At 42.5% G+C, this 19,797-nt stretch overlaps 1 protein-coding gene across 5 annotated transcripts in view; it reads right to left on the reverse strand.

Annotated features, from left to right (window-relative positions):
- Window positions 1-19,797, reverse strand: part of BACH2 (BTB domain and CNC homolog 2) — a 188,141-nt gene that overhangs the window by 79,910 nt on the left and 88,434 nt on the right. For 4 of the 5 annotated variants that reach the window (XM_071445870.1, XM_071445862.1, XM_071445866.1 and 1 more), the window contains one exon: window positions 4,065-4,215. The exons of the other annotated variant lie outside the window; for it this stretch is intronic. The gene's annotated coding sequence lies outside the window, so the exon portion shown is untranslated. The remainder of the gene's footprint in view (window positions 1-4,064; window positions 4,216-19,797) is intronic. 5 annotated transcript variants of the gene reach the window in all.

Here is a 19,797-nt window from a genome sequence, read left to right on the forward strand (position 1 = left end):
CCTCCAGCACCGGGGTCTTGGGCAGAAACCTCCAGGAAGGGACCCTGGCTCACCACCCACACGTGTGTCACGTGCAGGCACCCTGCCTGAAGCCACACCAGCGCCGTTCAGGACATATATTTGTCCAGATACATATTTTATTTTAAAAATCATATACTATATATATATTGATGTGTTTGTATCAAAAGCTGTCCCTGGCCACCAGCCTGGCTGAGGTACAGAGGCTCTGACAGTGCTGAGAAGCACCTGATCACATCGAGGGACTGACAGAGCTGCTAGCAGTGGTCAATGGACAGGATGCCACGGGAGGTTGTGAAGGTCCCTGAGGCAGGAGACACTCCACACACTGGTGTCACGAGGCACAGAGTCCTGATATGCCAGTACCATAAAATGAGTAAGAAAGTGCCTTCACCCCTATGAAAACAGCACTCCAACAGAAAAACGTACCAGAAAAATCGTGAAACGTAGACATGGCCACATCTCTCATCCAGTAAGATAAACTTGCCAATGTCCTCAGGTATGGTCATGGCACTTGAGAATAGGGTTTGCTACTGATGGTTAGGAGTGTTTGGTAAGTCAATGTTCAAAGTGATACAATTTTGCCTTCAGAAATCTGCTTTTCTTCTGAATTCTGTCAAATTATCTGACCTTTAAGAGCAGATTGAAAAAAAATTACATTTTTCCCAGGCTGTGGTGGTAGGCAGGTGACAGACATTAAACCACCAATATCTGCTATCTGCATATTTAAAATTTTACATTATTTACATCTGCCTAGAGATGGGCATAGCATAGATTTCAAGAACTCTTTAAATTTTTTTTTAAATACTCTGAAGAACTCATACCTAGCAAATATGAAATTTCTGGACAGAACTTTCTGAGTTTTGGGTTGCCTTATTTTTTTATCCTGTTTAAACCACTTATAGGCCCTTGCTGAATTCACAACATTGGATAAGCAGTACCAATCTGGTCTTTTTATGAGATGCAGAAGGACATTGATTGGGATGTTATTTTTGCTGCTTTTAAAGGAAATCACACAGGGCTAAAACAAAATGAGAAATGTGAGCAGAGTATGGACACTGCTAGGAATAGTCACCTGTCTCTGCTTGGATGCCAGCAGCCCTGCCCCAGCAGCTGCTCCAAGACACAGCTCTGTACATTCTCTGCCATTCGTGGCTGTTTGGGATAACAAATGGAGAGAGCCTCTCAGCAGAGAGCACAGCTTCTCCCTGGCTGCTGTACTCCCACATTACAGTACACTCAGTCTAAACTACCCAGGACTCATTCCCAGAGAACCGGAAGAAATGGGGTTTTCTTTACTACCTTGGCACACGCACCATAACAGGGTTTTGCAATATGCTCTGTCAGAACAAGCAAGGGACATTCTGCTTTGAACTCACACATCACTAAGTGCTATTTTTACAGAGATTTTATCCATCAGCATCCTAGTAGTATTATAGAAAGAAAATAATAAATGGAAGAGGGGAAAGGCATACTTATTTACCCCACTGCACTCTGGGAAAAGCAACAAGAATGCAGTTGTTACAGCTGGGTCAACCTTGTGCTACTGCTCTTTCCAGCAGGGCTAATTAACAAGTGAAAGTCTGCTTCTTTCTATGGAAATTGCTATAATGAGGTAATTGTTACTAGCAGAGTCTGTCATCAAAACCAGCCAGACAATGGGAAACAGAGAAATCAAATAAGCAACAGGCAGCTTGCCCTCATGTCCACCTGTGCCGGCGTGGATCTGCACACACGACAGGTGCAACCCCGGCCAACAGCCTGGGAGGTGATGCATGGGTTTTCTAGGAGCTTGAGTACACACCATGTTTTAAAAATGATGCACAGTTGAAGCCCATAACCACAGTTAAAAGAGAAAGAAGGAAAAAAGAAAAGGAAAGGCATATATTTGATGACAGCTCCTATATCCTCATACTGGTTTTCAAGTTCATTTGGTCCTCAGATCTGATTTTGTTCCTCGAAAAGGAGACATCTGATTATTTGTAGCATAACAAAGAGCAAGACTAAACTTCCCATGCACTTATTGGAATGAGAGAGGTTTTGTCTTTCCCATTTCTGTCTGCTTTTTCAAGTCCCCCAACAAGGATGATATTTTTGAAGTTAGTTCCTCTGGAAGTGTTTTAAATAGTGAATTTGCAAGATGCCTAATGATAAGCTTTTCAAATATCATGAGAAAAGCCTGTAAAAAATTGTGATAAGGCTTCCAAACCTCATGGGAATAGTGCTAAGTAGGACTAATGAAAAACAAGCTTTTTCTGCCTGCCTAGCTGTTACAACTCATATTTTCAAGTCTTCTTCCCTTAAGACAAGCACTAAAAACAAATTTCAAGCCAGATCCAAAATTTTCCTGTAGTCAGACAATTCTTGCTAAGGGGGATTTGATTAATAACTGCACCAGAGAATGCCAGACCCTCAAGGAAATGGCAACACTCTCCCTTTTTTGGAAAACAAAATCAAACTCACACCTTGTAAGGCCTCTTTGACAGTGAATTCTGCTCCTACCCAGACTTTCTCCACTGCCTATGACTTCACCATTTTTTTTGCTGATACTTATCACACTAGAAAAAAAAATTCCTCTCTTTAAAAACTGAATTTCCATATGTATTAAAGAACACAATCCCAGTTTTACAGTAGATTTTTCTTTTTTTAGTAAATATTTTAGTGTCACATAAGCAAATAAAGTACTTCAAATAAAGGTATATTTCTAATGTAAATACTTTGGTTCCAAAACATTAATATTTTTTTAGAAGTAGTATTACATACAGATCAGTTCCACATACTAAAAATGGTATTAGTTAGCATTCAAGAAAAACTGACCTGTAAGGAGTGGTCTGCTTCACTGACCTGTTCTGACTAAACTGCATCATATGCATTTGTTACTGCAGTAAACAAACAAGGGTGGTAACGTCCACAGTGCCACACTGTGAACCACAATTTTGTATTACCTCCTTTTGCCAAGCTGCTCTATAACACCATCCCAAAGATAAAAACCTCTTAACCACAAAGAAATTTGGTTTTGTTTTAAAAATTAATGAAATTAAGTTGTGCTCAAGCCTTTTCCCAAGCTTGTCAGCTCTGGGGTGCCCCACCCTCCATAAAGCACAGACCACCACATCCATGCCATCCTTCTAGTGGTCCAGAAGCTTCTTTTAGCTCAGAAACCAGAATTAAGGTTAGAACTGCTGACAAACTGCAAAGAGACAAACCAAGATACCCCACTGATTCTATGCCAGGCTGCACTATGGAATGTTTCAGAGGAAGACTCAGTCATTGTGGGATCAGGGATTGAATACGTGCACAGGATCATAAGCTGCTCCCCATCTTGGGTGAAATATCAAACAAGCACAACAAGCACAGGGGACTACTGCTCCAGCTGAGAAGTTAGGAAGGGATCTGCAGTCCTCTCAATCTGTCCCTAGGAGATCTATGCACAACTTTCTTTACCCTCCTACACTCAGGTGGAGCACTGATTCCACCTGGAAGGAGCAGGAGGTAGCAATAAAGACACTTCTGATGCTTACAGAGCCTTTTGGAGCAGTAGGATGAAGGATGAAGCAGCATCAGGGCTCCTCCAAGGGAAATACTCCAGGAACCCGAAAGGAGAAGCATATGGATTCTATCATGGGAGAAATAGAAGGGTGCCTGCAGTCCTGTAGGGCAGGTGATGGCCTCCAAACTGACGTGGAGCACGTGCAACTTTGGCAGGGTACACCAAGGCAAGTGTGTACACATGCAGCCCGTTGCAGAGAAAAACAAAGCGCCGTTAGAGCAGTGGGGGAACAGAGCTATTTTAGGCAATTCTCACTATGGTTTACTGTCGTAGCAGAACACTTAGAAAAGCCGTCAAAATGACAATCACTATTTAGGTTAAAAAGCAAGTAACTACTTCAATAACAATTTATTCACCACCTAATGTTTGCAGTTGAATTACAGCTTTTACGGTGTTTTTCTAAAGTGTGATATTTACTGCCTCTACCTTGCATTCCCAAGATCTTTTTTTTTTTCATTTTTTCTTTAAATAGAAAGGAATTGGAATCACAACTTACATGTAACTTTTCTAGGTTCTGTGCTGGCTAAAATGTTCTCACGATGCAGGGAACAGGATCAATGGAGAAATTAAGAGGCTGCAGCAATCCATTAAGAAGTGACCCTCCAAAGTTCTGTGGGGCAGTGTTCTGGCAACTCAGTTGGAGCAACCTAAAATAAAATAAAGGCACGAATTTAAAAAAATCAAGCACTGAATCTTTACAAACACCTCTTTGTTTTTTCCCTCTGATTCTAAAAAACACGCTGGGGCATCTTTTTTCTTTAATATAGAAGGTTTTTATGCCAAACATGACAATTACTTTATGTCCATTTCACACTTTGTCAAAGCTTTAAGCTGTAGATACCTTCCTACAAAGACCGTGTTTTCCTTCCAGTCATACAGTATAAGGCCCCTGAAAAGAATTCTGAACAGATAAGCTAACACCTAAACTAACTAATAATCACATTTCTGAGATTACTCTACCAGATCATACCACAGGTACATGCACTGTTACGCATACATACTAAGGAGTTCTTTAGTGTGGTGGTGGCAAGGCACTGGAGCAGGTTGCACAGAGAAGCTGTGGATGCTCCATCCCTGGAAGTGTTCTAGGCCAAGGCTGGATTGGGCTTTGAGTGACCTGGTCTAGTGATAGTTGTCCCTGCCCATGGCAGATGGGTTGGAACCAGATAAAAAGCTGAACCTAAATCACCCTGTGGTTTTATGAAACTGCATATCACACCAGAAAGGAGTTATCATAAAACCAGCAAATTTATCTAGTAGGCTTTAAATAATAATTAATATTGGCTTTTGTCAAAGCTTTGCATTGATTTTATCAAGGAATATAGGTTAGGAACACAAAATTTGTTCCTTTGTTTCTCCTTTACTCTGGCGAGCTTCAAAGAAACACCATCAGCTTAATTTGGTATCCCTGGGTCGATGCAATGTGTGTCATAATCCTGCAGCTACCCTAAAGCAAAGCTACCTGTCATGCCAGTCCATGTCAAAAGAAAACTGGAAAGAGAATGCAATGTTCATCTGCCCACAGAAAATTCACTGTGCTGTCACCTCTGTGCAAGGGGCTCAGGGCTGGAGTCCCTGGAGGGGAGGCACTCTGGGATGGGGAAGGCTGGTGAGAGCAGGGCTGGGGCCAGGAGGCTGGAGCAGGGGGGGTGAAACCTCCAGCAGCCAATCCCAGCATCATCATACAGCCCAGACCCCACAGTGAGCACAGTCCCAATCCCAGAAAAGGCTTCCCCCATCTATCAAGGAAACGGTCACACTGAAGTGGCTGGGGAGGAAATACTTGTGGAAGGAGAAGTAATTAGCTTTAAGCTACAGGGGTTCTCAGGCTGAGGTTTTCAAGTTGCCAGTGCCCAATACTTCACTGTTTTCCTGGAAAAAACATTGGAATGCTTAACTACTATTTACTTGAGTGAAGTTGGCAACTGGGAGTGGAAAGGAAGATGGTTTTCTTTTGAACAGAAGGGGACAGCAGCAGTACAAGCAGTGGCATGTATCTGTCTTCACAGGATCACTGCAAAGGCTGCGTCTGCAGGATTACCACAAACTAAAGCTAGATAAAGGGGGAGGTGAGGCAGAGGAAAATAAACCCCTGAAGTTTAGATCTTTTAAAAAACTACTCTTATTTTTTAAAAACATGCAAAATTAACTCTTCAGTAAAAAATCCTGGTTTCTCAAGAGATGTCTGCTATGTCTATTTATTATGACTAATGCCTGTTTATGACTCCATAAAAAAGTGTGTGTGTGTTGGGGGGGGGAAACAAAAAGCAGTGCAAATGAGAGAGACTTGGTGGTTATTTTTCTAAGTATGCTGTTCCTGGTAAAAAAATTCAATAATTTCTGAGCAGTGATCCTACTGCATTGTACTCCAAGTTTTGTGGAGAATTGATTCACTTATGGAAAGCAGGTTATTTCCTCTGGATGGCACCCTTCTAGATGGTTCACCAACAATGCTCAAACTCTTGCTACCTTTAAGGATTGCCTAATTAGGTACTTGAAAAGAATCATGAGGCTGTGCTAGGAACACAATGCTTGTGTCTCTTTAGTTTATACAGTTTTCTTCAATTGGGCATAACATTCATTGACAGACTGTAAGAATACCAAATATTTATAGTCACAAATATAGATTATTTAAATTGCCTATAAACCTAAAAATATAAACTCTAAATCTGTTCAGTCATAAATCACTGTAGAACAAAAATAACTGTTGCTTACTCAATGGCCAAAGGACTAAAACCAGGGAAGCCTCTGTGTTTTTAAGCATAACTTATTTTCCTGAGCAAAAATTGCACATGCCACGGTGTATCAGATGAAAAAGAGAATAAACAGACTTTGGGAATAGGGAAACAAGAGAAAATCAAGGGCACAGGAGGTGGGGGGAGAAAGAAGACTTTCAGCACCACTGAAGCTTTTCTGAGAAGGTCTGATTGATGTTCACTGCTGTAGAAAGCATGAGGCTGCATCCCAAACATTTCATTCCCTTCTGCAAATGTCTCACTCCATACCTCTCCCCATGTTCCCCAGATATTCTTGCCCCATGCGGGATGATCCAGCCAGCATCAGGTTTTACACATGATCTAAAAGACTAAAGCAGGAATCTCCCTGCCCAGGGGTCAGCTTAGGGTAGAATGAAACTTGACCCCTGCCTATGCTCAGCACGAGGGCTCCTTCATGCCTTCCCTTCAACAAAAGACTTGTCCTGAAACAGGCACAGTATTAAAGGCAAAGCTGTTACTACAGCTGCAAACCTACAGGAATACACAAAAACTGAGCTCATGGGAAGAGCCAACCGTGCACCTACTGAAGAGGAATTTCAGCAGTTTAACAGGCTGATCAGCCAGGTTTACAGCATTGGAAGAATCTTAGGCAGGGTAAGATCTACTCTCTGCTCCAAGGCTTGCTCACATCAAGGTCTCAGCTCTCAGCACAGACCTGCACATGTGGGCCATCAGTTAACAGGGTCATGAGAGGCCACAAAATCACTGTCCTACACCAGCTTGAAGAACCAGCTCCTGCAGTCTTGGAGGTTGCAAGAAAACCTTACATTTATTCTAAAAAGAAGCATCTGCCTAAAGAGCTTGCAAAGAAATCTAGAAAAATAACAATACTTCCAACTGGACTTTGTAAATCTGCTCAATTTTTAAAAAACTTATATTATTTAACAACCTCTTGTACATTTTTTGAACCAGGTTACCTTCTTTCTCCCCCTTTCTGATGGCTTCCAGTACCACCTGGCAGCTGAAATTAGCACTGAGGAATGCAAATGTGAAGGAAGACACACCAGACACTCTGGCAGAAGAATGCAAGAAATTGAAAAACCATTTGCTTCAATAAAACACCTTCCAGTTTGGATTTCTGTTATACAGAGAGAGTGTTCAAAGGAGAGGTTTTGTTTTTAACAGGCCTTTAATGCTTAAAAGGAGAAAACTGGCAACTTCTTCTGTTTGCAACAAACAAACCAAGAAAGGTGAATTGAGAAGGGCATGATGAATGTACCTGGGTATTACTCCACTTATCATGAAAGGTGTTTCAAACACAGAAAATCATGTAGTTGTGCTCAAGAACACTGGAGATGCTGGGAAGTGAACAACAAATACACAAATGCAGCAAATACACAGTGGGTTGTTTATCCTGATGTTCAGCATAGGTGGGTAGAATGAGGGCTAAGTAAAATGACCCACACAAGGAGACCAGTTGATGAGCTTCTCTCAGATGCAGACAAGAGGAAAAAACATTTAAGAAAGGCTGAGCACCTGAGAGCTGGGAGCGGTGAGCACAGGTCTGCAAACAGAGCAGACCTGGTGTTTTCTGAAGCAGTGCCTCACCTGGTGGGGTGCAATGATGCTACTTACACAAATGTGTACAGAAATTGATCCCAGTGAAGTCAAGGATCCTGCTTTGTTACATGCAATACCATCACAGATCAGCAAACGTGTTTTCCTTGCATTTTGTGTGTAATTTCTGTCTGGTTGAAGTAGCTTCATGGGAACATTTGTAGCTCGAAGGGTCGCCTGAGGCTGAGAAGGCATTTGCAGTGCTCCTGACATCTAATGCCTGATCTCTCCCTGAAATCTGTAAATTAAACCCAAGATGATATTGATACCTGTGTCACAAAAGAGACATGGTCTGCTTCACCCTCAGTGCACCTAATTTCCTCATAATAAGCTGTGGAGTTCTTCCAAAGGGAAAGAGCATGCCCATCTATCACTCCTGCTTGTTCCCACGTGCACTGTTTAACCAGGGGCAGCCAAAACAGGAGTCAGAAGGGCACAGCAGCTTTTTTCCCAGTGTACAGAGGTGGGATGCAGAAAACCAACACAACCAAGGAGGAGTGGACCACAAACAAGGAGGTACCCACCCATCCCAGGGCTGTGAGCACCAGCTCTGCAGTGCATCCCTATCTGGGTGAGCTGTGTCAGCAGTCAGAGCAGATGAGATTGAGTTATTCCCTCAGATAATGGCAAAACAGTGTCAGGAGCCACCTTAGCTAGAGACTGTGACTGAAGTCACCAGGAGAACCTTCAAGACACCCATTGCTGGCTGACTGGCTGCAGGGGAAGGCAGCTGCTGCTGCCCTGGAGCGCTCCAGAGTCTGAAAACTGGATTTTCACCAGCTACACCTAACAAAACCAACCAGGCTTAAACAGAAAACTTTCAGAGAAGCATAGTGAGAATTTTCCACCCTTTCTTGTCCTCTGGTTGCAGTTAGGTCTGTGACACATCAAGCAGGCAGGGCTAGAAGGCATAAGGTTGCAGTTCAAGACTACTGCCACAGGAACTTGTAAATCTTTTAATGTAAAACCTGAGTGATTTTCTCATTGGAATATACTTGACTTAAAGCCACCATCGAAAATATTTTATCTTGGGGTTATGACTCATGAAAGAATGGCTAGGTGTGAAAGGAAAGTTAATATATTTTGTGAGAAAAACCCCCTCCCCAGCAACCTTATCAGATGACACGAATTGAATATTTATGTCCTATGCAGTAAAACCAATAGACAGCAAAAGCCACAGCCTAATACTTTGTGTCAGATCTGATGAAAATTCAGACACCTAGCTTATTTCCCCTTAAGGGATGGAAATTATGGTTAACACATATACAAACAGGAGAAAATGAGATGGTTCAGTGATGAGGATGAAACTGCTGTCCCTTAGTCTGGCATGCTGGAAGATGACACCAGACTAGCCAGTGCTGGTTCTCTGGGATGAGAATGCTTCCGAGGTCATCATGAAATGACACAGCTCACTGGGTTAATGCTCCAAGGCTCCTGACCCAACACATGTGACCCACAAAAACACACCCCTGCCATGCCAAAAAGATGTTCCCATGTTGAATGATTATCACAGTCAGACTTTTACTGCTGATTTCTTTTAAAAATTGCAAATTGAGAAAACAGTTAACATAGAGAACGAAAGAACAGGCCACAGTCAACCACAAAAACTTCCCATAAGGTTCAGCATGTGGGAAACAGATAAGTAAATGCTGCAAAAGATGAACAATATTTAAGTATTAACACAAATGTTTGTTTTGGGGAGGTTTATCTGGCATCTCTACCGGTTTTCCTCCAAGCTCTAATACAAAAATAACTGCGTCTCACTGCAACTGGGAAGAGATGGCAGCAGCTCAACATTGCTCCCTTTTTTCCCTCTGTACTCAGAAAAAAACCCCAGCTGCCTTACAGTGTCACACAAACTAATTTAAGGTGATTTAGGATGAAGTCAGCCATATATTAGCAAGTTCAGAAAGTTCAGTCAGTGGTCTCATTTTCATCATCCTGTCAAATGAGGACATACATGTGCAACATAAGGGCAGGAGAAACAGCTTTTTCTCCAGCTGTACAGGTGGTCCCCCATGCTACAGCATGAAGTGAGGAAATTATCCTTTAGCTCATGTAAATCTTGGATGCCATAGCTGCTCACCAAGCTATGAAGAGGGAGCCCATGTTGATGGATGTCCATATCTTGCCTGTGCAAGCTATGGTAGGGCTGAAAGTGAGCAAATGCTCCATCTCCCATGAAGGAGTTGCCTCTCATCTTCTCTGTCCCCACCCCTCACTCCAAACAGGGGTAAGTCAAAAGACTTTGAAATTGCTTTGTGGGTGATCTTCAGTGGTTGTTAAAAATATAAAAAAGAGAAAGGGGGAATGGTGATGGGAAAGTGGTTCAAAAATATGTTCCCTCTTGGGTGAACTCAGGTCTTTTTAACAAGAAAAGCCAAAGAGGCCATGCACAGTAATGCTGAGAAAAAGGAAATGGTACTTCATTTTAGCCAGAGTCATAAATCTTACCAGCGAGCCTCTAACGGCAAAACGGCAAGCAGGGGAATTTTTATACAGAGATAATTAGTTGCGAGCTGATATCAGCTTTACTGTGCTGTGCACTCTGTGTGTGCAACATGTTCTCAACCTGCAAAACCCCACATGAGGTTCTGGCAGCCCTGCTGCTGCTGGCTTTGCCAGAAGGCATGCAGCTGGAACTCCCAGAAACCCTTAGGAAAAAAAAAGGTGAAGATGGAAATGGGTATTTCTGCTCCAGAGAAATCTTGTCTGTAGCCCAGAATGATTCTTCCAATGGGGAAAATGCACCATGTTTATAAAACCATGCACCTCTGCTACAGGGGAGATGGACCAACAGGACACCTTGAGCCACCATTAACACCCTTATCTTTTGGGATACAGAACCACTCACAGATCCTGCAGAGCAGGCAGATGGGTCAGGGAAAAGGTTTATCCATTGAAGGGAGAAGCAAAATGTGGTTGAGGGAAATTTATCAGGCAGAAAAAAACAGCTGTGAAGATGCCTCACAAGCACCAGAGTCAATGGGACATTCCCTCCACCTGTGCTAGGAACAAGACAGCCCATCCGCCAGTGCTTGCTCCTCAACATCTTGCTCTGTTTCAGAGACCAGCCAGGGACTTGCACTGGTGATTGACACAAGCAAAGACTCCACCACAGGAGTAGTCAGCTGTGCTAGTAGTCAGACCGCACTGCCAGCCAAAGAGAAGCCGCTTTTCGGTTTCTAGATGATAGGGAGTCCAGGAGACATGCCAGCAGCACGCCGGGTGGGCCAGGTGCCAGCGAGCATCCTAGCTCTGTGAAGCTACTTTAGAGGGGAGCAACTTGGTCTAGATGAGGGGGACTGGAAGCCTTCATCCCCAAAAGATGCCCAAGATAGGAAACAGCACAGAAAGGACAGCAGCCTGCAAAGGGACAGCTCAATGAGAAAAGAGAGCCCACCCCAGCTGCACAAGGAGCTTTGAGGCTAATGGTCCCCACACGTTACCTCGGTGCTCCCTACCTACTATCTGCCCATTTCCTATTTTCTTTTTCATTCCCAACCTAGTGCAACAGGACAGATACACCTATTGCTCAGTCTGCTGGCCCAAAATGGCTGGAGGCAGGTGGGGCTGGGGGCAAACCAATTTTGTCTGCATGGGGTTAAAGCAGCAGGTCTTTTGTCAAAGGCTCAGTTTGCCTGCAACCGTATGTTAAACTGAAAGACCAATCTGTATTTACTGTGCTAAACTACAATTATGGGGTTTTTTTAATCATTCAGCCTAATGGTACACAGCTGTCACAAGAATCTTTGAACACATCACTGGCTCCCTTTGATCTGATTAACCAGATAAGGAACCACAGCCAAAAGATATGAAAGGATGAGTCCAAATTTCAAAGGCATGTGCAAAATAAGGAGGGAGGAGGTTCACAATGCAAATGAAGGTTTTATTTACTACTGATATAAGCAGGTGAAATACTCTCCATTGCACGGTTAAAGAATAAATGGACCCTAGCCTCAAAGTGGTGCTGACAGGTGTTACATCTGCCACACTAATCTGTGTGGATGCCAATATTTGTATCATCTTTTTTACAGACTCAAAATGAGGGGCTTTCTTCCACAGGGATGCTTTTTACACTGAAGAAGCCTCTCTGTGATACTGCAGAGCTCCAAGGGCATGGCCCCTTCACCCAAACTGCTTCTGTTCAGCATGTTTCTTCAGATAGCATAGTATTTATTTTTTTTAAATTCAAGACAGCTTTGTTTATTTGATTTTATTTCTAGCATAATGTTTACTATTCCAATCAGAACATTCTGTAATCTCATCTAAATGTTTTATTATTAATTGCTGCACCCCACACCCCACCCTTAATAACTATCCTCAGGAGAAGTAAACATTTCAACACAACTTACTCTAGTTAAAGCCATGAATATGCATTATTTATTTATTTAGGTAAACAGTAATTAAGAAAAATCACCAAACCGCCTGCTCTTTGAAACGAGCTCTACTTTACCAGCCTTGCCGTGGGAATTGCAAGTCCCTTAAACACATCTATTACTTTGTCCTCCTCCACCATGATTTACATTGATGGGCCTCAGACCACACTCCTGCTGCCAGAAAAGCAGTCAGTCCTTACACTGCCTGAGGCTGAGTGACAAGTCCAAAGCTTCCAGCAAGGATAAGCAAGAGGTACCAAGATGTCAGCAGAGGAGAAAGGTGCAGGATGAAGAAAAGAATGTTGCTATCTATCACTCAATATGCTGATTTTTAAATTTTTTTGCAGCAAGACAACCACTACTAACATGAAAACACTCATGACCCCCTTCTGCCCTCTCCCTACAGATGGAGAGCTGTGTTCTGACAGAGGGGCTTGTGACCACTGAAGCCTCTCCATGCTAAGCTGGGTAGCAGCCAGCCCCAAACTGCAGAGTTTTTTGTGCCAGAACAGTCAGATAGCCCTGTGTGCTATATATATAGATACATAAATACATATATATGTATATACACACACAACTTATGCATTGGGTAATAAGCAGCTGAGTGACTCCACTCAATTCCCCTGGTTTTCTTCCTCAGTGTTACATTAACTCAAATATTAAAACATCCCATCCTGATTACATTTCCACCAAATTGCACCACAAGCATAACAGAATATGGCAGCACCAGAGGCAATGAAGTCACTAAGAGGACACTCAATTTTTTAAACCAAAAAAGTCAGACATACCAAGATAGTCCTCACATGGTTGATTATCCAGCTCAAGGATCGCACCAGCACTACAAGAGAGGAATTGAAATGTATCCCAAAGACAAAGGGATTTTCACAGATCAAAAATTGTTAGGTAAATAGATAAAACTGCGGTTGGGGCTTTGTTTCAGTTTTCAAAGCTAATTTCCGGCCACCGTTCAGAGAAATGCTTTGCATTTCCATTTCTGACTCACCCGCTTTAACAAGCGCACTCGCTGGAATTACTAAGCATGGGATCTCATCAAAACATTTCACTTTCTGAATCAAAGTGCTTTTCAATTTTACTGATGTGAACTTATCTATAAAATTTACCATGGTAACAACACTGGCGATGTGCAGGTACGAGTGCACAATGCGATGTGTCAGAGGACCCTTCTCCCACCGGGCATCCCACCAAGGTACAGGAATGCCTCCCAAATTCTGCCCAGCCACTCGGAGCATGCTGACACCAGTCTCTCACATCCCCTTCACAAAGTGATACACGCTCCCAGAGACACATTTAAACATCAGGTATGAATGAAAAGCATTCCTGAAAAGAATCTGTTATGAAACCGAAAATCGGAGATCGCCGCAATGCTGTGCCTAAGTTGAGTCATCAGTTCCCTTTACAGCCTAATAATTGACACTGCCTTGATCAGAATGACTGATCCAAATGTTGCTTTGTGTTTGTGTGTTTTTGTTGGTTTTTTTTAATTAAAAAAAAGATTTCTTATGTAAACAAGCCGTCTGTCATCTTGCAGGAGTGTTTGTATTCTTCAGATCATGGGAAACATCTGTCAAAACCAGATTTTGCTCTCCTCAATCAACTCGATAGAGTCTTAATCAGACTGTACTACAAAGAACCGGTCTTGTTACAGAAATATACGCTGCCAACTCTCAGTGGAAGCACTGATTTTATTTCACTTTCTTGGGATTAAATGCTGCAAAGATTATTAAAAGAGTTCCCTCCTTCCCCTGCGGGATCTCTCCCCCAAAGGAAATCCTGAGAATTTACATGCTGCTTTTCTCCTCTTTGTGCATGTTTCCAAAATTAACTACCTTCCAGGAAGAGAACAGATAGGAGAGGAATCAAGGTACAGTGAAACTTCAGAGCATGCTGATTTCCCACCTTTTGACATGGGTACTCGGATAACGGAGTGGTTCCCCCTCTGATGCTTGCAACAAATAAACACTCCCACGCGTCTGCATCCCGCAGGTCACACCTCCCCAGAATGATTCATTAGGTATTTTCACATCTTCTACATAGGGAAAGATCAAGTGGGGTTGCAACTGCCTCTAGCGGTGTTTTCTGAAGACAAGGTGACACAAAACAGAGTGGTTGCTACTACCAGGATAAGGGTGATGTTAGACAGACATACTCCGAGTCCCCTGCCAGGGAATCTGCCTGGGAATAGCAAAATCATTATGACAAAAGAAAAAGAAGCCAATTAGAGAAACAATGTGAGACTGTAACAGAAAGAGCAGGCTACTCCATTAGCAAGTAAATGAAGAGGAGACTGGGGCAGGAGGACCAGGATCAATGGGTACCAGCCAGGTGTCTTAGCTGGGGCTGTATGCAGAGCCCTGTTAAATGGACCAATAATTTATAGATTAAGGGGACAGTATTGGAAACATTCAATAGAGTATACATGGTCTTAATTAGAAGAATGCCCTTGGAAGGGTGAGAAATTGATGGTCATGTCTATATTAGCTTTTACCCTTAGACATAAACTACTCCACTGGAACCATGTTGCTGATATGACACCCAATTTTTGCATTTTATCTGGCAGTAACTCCAGCCCAGTGCTGCAGACTGAGCACCTACCAGCAGCTGGAGTATATCACCAGCACTGCTGGAGGCACTGCTCTCAGTGTGAATCAGTAACTCAGGGATTACACATCATGCCACTGATTCTTAAATACAAGGCATGAGATATGAGGAGAACCTTGGTATGCTTTGGAGAAGATGGAGGAGGACCCATCTAAACACTGGGTATTGAGAGTAATACAACAGCAGATTTTAAAACAAGAAGACAGACAAAATCCAAAGCTGTGGAGGAAAAGAAATGAAAAAACAAGTGGCATAAAAAGGGAAAAGGAAACCATCTACTGGCTGAAGATGACATTAGATTTTATTTCCCTAACTGTGGTAGATAGTTGGACATGAAACTAATATCAGACATATCTGCAAAGATTGTACTCTTCTGAATGGAGTGGAACTCAATTTAAATGAAAGCCTTGCTTTAAAAAAAATCTTCGGGCAAGCAATTTCTTTGAAGTAAGAAATTACTGCATAGCTAGACTTACGAAACAAACCTATGACAATACTAAACAAGATGAAATCTCAACCATGTTTGAGAAATAATGTCCAGAAGCATATAGATTGAGCACTGCTCAGCACAGAATCCAATGAGTATCATCAACCTTGCAACATCTTGGGGAATCTTGTATTTTTCTGAACAACAGAAAAGTATCGACTTCAGCTATTTTAGAGAGAAATGGACTGTCACACTCCCCAAATGTAGGTGAAATATTATTTTGGCCAAATTTGAGAAGAGACTGGACTTAGAACTGGTTTCATCTGCCTGACCTAAGAGAACACATTTTCAACTGTAACTTTCATAAACTCTTTGAAGCTTCATTTTACTACTCTAAGGTCCAAGGGTGGCAATATGAAGACAGAGGAAGCAGAAAAAAAAATGGATAGGAATGAAAAGCACTTTGGACTGTCAAGCCAGCAAATGTAAGAATTGTATTTGGCTTTGTGAGAGCACTGCCAATACTAACAAACCATTTGCCGTCTGCTGCTGCATACCAGCAGGTCGTGCACATGCTAACATTAATACTTTGATGCATGCAAAGTGGACACATTTTGAAGTGCCCCTGTATTTGTTTTTAAGTTAATTTTGCACCAACTCTTGAATGTCCTGATTAAAAAATAAAGGCGTGGGAAACAAAGCGAAATAGGGTTTTTCACCTCATAAAGTCAGCAAAGACTGTGTTCAAATGTCTATCTAGTTCTCCCTGACAGCTCAACTCAAACTGAAACCTTAGGCATGACATGAATTTCTTCTTCAGTTTCATGTCACCTGAAAACAGAAGTTCAACATCAGTATTTTCACCATCCCAGTTAACGATCACCCAAAGCAGTAGTAAGAACCAGCAATCATTAGGCCACAAGCAATGCCAACTCCATAACCAGAAAAAAAAAAAATTTCTTTTCAATCTCTCTGCTCTTAAAATGTGACTGCAGCAGCTTCAGGGACATCCTGCATGATCCATTCTCACTGCTTGTTCCTGTGCAAGAAAGATGTCTTCTGCACTCAGTAATTACCGGTTAACTTTGTCAGGCGAACAGAGCCTCTTTCTACAGTTCTCATGGCTTGTGGAGATGGAGGTCTTTTTTGTTTTGTTTTTTACTTGTACAACAAAACCTACCTGTTCTGCCATTATTGTCTTGTTTTATTACTCCTCATAGTCCTGGCATTTGCTTAAAATGATGTAAAAAGTAGGCAGTTGCACAGAGAATGATTAGTACAGCATGTGCTGTAGCAAGCAATATTATATATTTTATTGCTCATGAAGTCAGAGTACTGGAACCAGCCAAATCTGTTACTTTGGTCTGAAAGTACATTTTTCCTTTCCTGCTTGCAACAGGATAATTAATAACTGAGAAAAATAATGGAGAAAATAACCATTGTGTTAGGTAAGCACTCCTAATTACACAACCTTATGTTTGGACCAAAGATTGATGTTTGGGATGCCTCTCTACAAGAGAATAACAAAGTTTGCACCTCATGTGTGTCACAAGGACGCTTGACACACTGTCTGCTCTGCCATCATCCCAAATTACTCACTACCTGTGCCAGTGTCCTCATCCCACTAAAAAGGCTGTACTTTTCCCTGAAGCTCTGCAAGTAAAAAATTAAATCTAATGCTTTCCCATTTATTCAGAGTGGCTGATGAAAAGCTCATTAATACTTGGGCAAAAAAGGTCTCTACAATTGCAGCACACAGTCATAAAGCCAATGCACAATGGCCAGAGAATGTTTCCAGGTAGCAACTGGCTTTACAGAGGTTCCTACTTGGTAAATAGTGAGAGGAAATACTGAATAAATATCAGTTTTCCCGTATTTATTTCTGCACTGGGTGAGGCAAGACAAAAGGATGTTTAGGCACTGAGCTGATTTCAGGCCTCGTCCTCTGTGGATGACTTTGCCTGCAATGTTATAGGGCTTTTAAGCTCACATACCTCATGGATCCTATTATCATCACCATCATAATGAAACCAGACATTGCTTACTTCCTGCTCCCCCATCCTGACACTGGCCAGGCACACAGAAATGAGAGCTCACTGAAGAAGGCCACCCATCGTTTCACCTGCTTGGCTTCACCTCCCCACACCAAATGGTGCCAACTTAAGCTGTTCCCACCAATGGGCAGGTCAAGCATCAGTATAACCCAAACCATAAGACTAAAAGACATTCAGCACACCTTGTTCACAGGAAAGGCACAAAACAATCCCCAGGTGTTTCTGTAATTCCTGTTGCTCTCAGCACAATTACATTTTATTGACCTGTAATCCTAGATAAGTGCATTGAATCTTACAGCTGAAGTCAATTACACTGTGTTAAATAGCCTTCCTGATTTGCAAGATGAAGATCACTTCTGTATAAAACTAAATTAGCTCAATAACTCTTTATTTGTAGATTGGGTGAGGGGTTGAAACAGCAGTGGACAACTAATCAGTTGCTGCGTTTTCAGGCCCTAGTCCTTTAGAGCTGCAAGCAAACTGAATTTGCAGTTTCACCAGTTAGGAAAAGGGACAAACACTGCAGGCACAGAGAGGATGTCTAGTGTCCACAGCACTACATCTTAAATCATCCGTGTTTTCTCATGGCAAGGGACTCTGAGCTGACCAGCCTTGGAAGGAACAAGACATCAGTTTTCATGTACTGAGAAATTAAAAGTTTAACAACCAACCCAAAGTAGATAAAAGGGTACATCAAAAGGCGTGTGACTTGTCATTTCTGATTCCTTACTCAGAATTAGCATCAGCACTGAGTGAGAGCATATAAAAACCCCTTCAATTAATGTATTTGCTTATCAGGGACTGAGTGGAGGAGCAGAGGGGCTGAGGGCCATTGGTGGTGATGAGCTATGTGGGCATCCTTAGCAGCCACACTGTGCCAGTGCACACCTGGCAGGAGTCTGTGAGTGTGACATTCCACTGGCTCGCACCACCTTCCTCAGCTGCTAGGCTCACTTTTGGTACCCCTCCAACCAGCCTCAAGCACTCTTCGGTTTCTTTCTTACAAACAACCATATTTCCATGTTAGGAGATCTCCACGTAAGTTGTGAGATGACAGAAGCTGTTTCTGATCCCATTGGGTTGTGCTGGGCGGGCGTATTGAGCAGACAGGAGTGATTCAAAGACATAAGCAGACAGACTAAGAGGAGAAAGGTGAGAGACAGGGAATATTCCAAATGCCTGCTGCTGCACTGGGGCAGCCAAACTCCACAAAAAAAGTAGGCCTGAAAGACTTGGAAAGAAGAAAATCAGCCCTTTTGAGATCTGGAAATAATTTCCTTTACTCTTTAACACAGAAATGCGAGCAGCATGGTGACCATCTATCCCCTGTGAGGAAGCACACCCCTTGTGCTCTGGTCTCCAGGGTGGCTCTTCCCATCGCAACATCCACATCTTTCAGCAACATCGGCACGCTTCACCCTCACAATGAACGTGAAGAAGATGATCTCCCCTGCAAAATGAGGAAGTCAGTCATGGGGCAGATGGAGGAGGTTGCCTGAGAACACACAGGAAACCTGTGACTGAGGCAGGGAACTGAACCCAGACCATGAGTTCCAGTTGGGTGCCCAGTCCAAGCTGGGTGGCTGACAGATCACCTCTTCTTCTGGGTCTTTGAAATGTAAGTTTGGTGGGTTTTATAATGAACTTCTTTTTTTTTTATTTCTTTTGTCTAGTCACTACGTTTCATTACACTCACACTTCTGCTTTGTGAAGGCTTTTGATCCTGCTTCTTTTCTATTCTGGCTTAAAAAACCAACACAACTGAACATCAAACAGAATTTACCCTTCACAGTTTGGTCTCCTCCCCTACCAACATCATCCTCTCCCTAGTGCTCAGTGCTAAGTGTCCTCTCCCAGCACTCAGTGTTGTGTCCATTGTGCACCCTGTGCTCATGACTGCGGCTCCATCAAAACCCACCAGTGATAATTAGAAGGTGATTCTTCTTTGTAGCTTTACAGAGTTACAGCAACTGCTTATGTGAACAGCAGTGCTGTGAGGCAGCAGAGCAGATCTGGTGGGAAAACCAGAGAAAAGAGATGTAAGAGATACCTTACAAAAAAGGTAAGTTCCACAGTGAATGTTCTGACACTGCTATGCATCATGTCGACATGAGCAATCATCTGAAGAACAGCTACCAGTAAGCCACAGCATCAGACTGCCTAGGATGTTTTACTGGCTTGGCTAATGAATCACTGGGAAAATGTGAGCCATGTGCTCACTGCCAGGGTAGCCGTCACGGTGGGTGAAAACAATGACTCTTTCACTATCACCATGCCTTGTGGTTTAATTGATATTTTAACATTTTTTAAGATCTTTCTGTGTAAAGCACATAATATGCACTTCTAAGACAAAATCCTTTGGTATTATACTATTTTCAAGGAGGTGCAATGAGTCAAACCACTATTTCATGAAATA

This window comes from Agelaius tricolor, unplaced genomic scaffold, assembly GCF_023055355.1.
Source record: "Agelaius tricolor isolate 1412-34295 unplaced genomic scaffold, bAgeTri1.0.p SCAF_1, whole genome shotgun sequence".
Taxonomy (NCBI): Eukaryota; Metazoa; Chordata; class Aves; order Passeriformes; family Icteridae; genus Agelaius; species Agelaius tricolor.